The sequence below is a fragment of the Chinchilla lanigera genome, unplaced genomic scaffold (assembly GCF_000276665.1).
Source record: "Chinchilla lanigera isolate Chin_1 unplaced genomic scaffold, ChiLan1.0 scaffold00083, whole genome shotgun sequence".
NCBI classification, from domain to species: Eukaryota; Metazoa; Chordata; class Mammalia; order Rodentia; family Chinchillidae; genus Chinchilla; species Chinchilla lanigera.
The window spans coordinates 8,530,686-8,532,383 of NW_004955484.1; the positions used below are offsets into that span (position 1 = coordinate 8,530,686).

Below are 1,698 nucleotides of genomic sequence, written 5' to 3' on the forward strand. Positions count from 1 at the left end.
TTTTTGAGACAGTGTCTTGCTATGTAGTTCAAACTGGCCTTGAACTCACTCAGTAGCCTAGGCTAGCCTCAAACTTGTGATTCTCCTGCCTCAGCCTCCCAAGTGCTAAATTTACAGATACATGTCACGACACCACGCTCAATCTTTTTTTAAAAAAAGTCTTTACTGGGCTCAAATCTCTATCCTGGATGTGATGCAGATGTTGTTTTCATTGTCAGCCAGGTTAAAAATTTAACTCTATGCAATTTGGTAATGAAAGATTGTTGATGCGTTTTTAAAAAGGACTAAGTAAGGAACTTATTTTACACAGAGTTCAGGAATTTTTTTTTTTTTTTTTGATAAATACATAAACTAAAACCTCAAAGACAAATACAAACCAACAAGCAAACAAAGGGCCATGGGTAAGAAAGGTCATGGTTCTGACATAGAATTGACAGCATAAAGCAAACAATGAGTCAGGTAAAACCTTGGTTTCTTGAAGGAAGTTGAAGCTCAGTGTGGCTATAGCTAACTACCGAAGGGGGAAACCCAGGAACAAGACCTCTAAGAACCATGGGTAAGAGTTTTTTTTGTTTTGTGTTATTTCTGTTGTTGTTTTTACTTCAAAGCACACTGGAAACCATATTGAGGGTTTTTGTTTTTGTTTTGAGACAGGGTCTCACTATGCAGTTCAGGTTGGCCTTGAACCCACCATGGAGCCCAGGCTGGCCTCAAACTTTCCATCTCCTGCCTCAGCCTCTCAAGTGCTGGGATTACAGGCATGTGCCACCATGCCTGGCCATAATGAGTTTTTAAAAGGACAATGACATGACTTCTAGTTGAGAATAACTATGCTTGCTGTATATATCCACTACTTAGTAAGTCCTTTAACATTATTAGGTCTGTAATAAATTACTTGCTAAGATGTTGAAATATTTCCCTTATAGAATTCATAGTACTTCCTTATGTAAGCAAAATCCATAATTAGGAATTTCTGAGCCATGTGTTTTCCTTTGCAATGCTGTCAGTCTAGCTGAATTGGGAAGCTAGCCAAGAACTTTCTACAACGCAAATGACAATGTCATCCATTCAAAAGGTATTTACACAGAAGTAAACAAGGCTCTGAACACTCAAAATACACAGAAGAAAAGTTCACATGTTTAATTCACAGGACTATTTCTTGGCTCTCATTCAAGCCATCTATACTCAATTTCAGAACCTTACTTATTATTTCATCAACACTATAGTAAATCTAGGATTGAGTGAAACAGGGAAAGTTTCACTTTTAGGGTCCTAGTTACAAAGTAAGAGTGAAAAAAGACAAATTCAATATAGTCACCCTTGTAATTATATAATAATGTAAATGTACTTAATATTACTAACCCATATACTTAAAAATAACTAAGATGGTAAATTTTATGTTATGTATATTTTACCACAATTTTTTAAAATGCTGGTGCCTTAGTTCAAAACAAGTCAACAAGCACAACTATACAAGCATCCACTGTATTATTTGCTATCATGCACTTTAAAAAAAAATCATTTTAGTTAATATACCTGATAACAAAAAATTATTAAATCTCAAGTCTTTGAGCAAACAAAAGTTTCACTTAAACGCAGTTTTTGTACTAATGTCATGTAACTGGTTGATTGATGCTGAAATCAACATCATTTCCCCCAAACAAAACTTAGATAAAGCAAACATTCTAATGTAAGAAT

The 1,698-nt window shown here is 34.9% G+C and overlaps 1 protein-coding gene and 1 long non-coding RNA gene across 3 annotated transcripts in view; one reads left to right on the forward strand and one right to left on the reverse strand.

Moving 5' to 3' along the window:
• The window catches only part of Nfatc3 (nuclear factor of activated T-cells, cytoplasmic, calcineurin-dependent 3), a 124,241-nt gene that overhangs the window by 96,921 nt on the left and 25,622 nt on the right, over positions 1-1,698 (reverse strand). The gene's annotated exons all lie outside the window — the stretch shown is intronic.
• The window catches only part of LOC102011319, a 26,908-nt gene continuing 25,243 nt past the window's right edge, over positions 34-1,698 (forward strand). Inside the window, exon 1 of the long non-coding RNA XR_263894.2 lies at positions 34-556. This is a non-coding gene — a long non-coding RNA (uncharacterized LOC102011319). The remainder of the gene's footprint in view (positions 557-1,698) is intronic.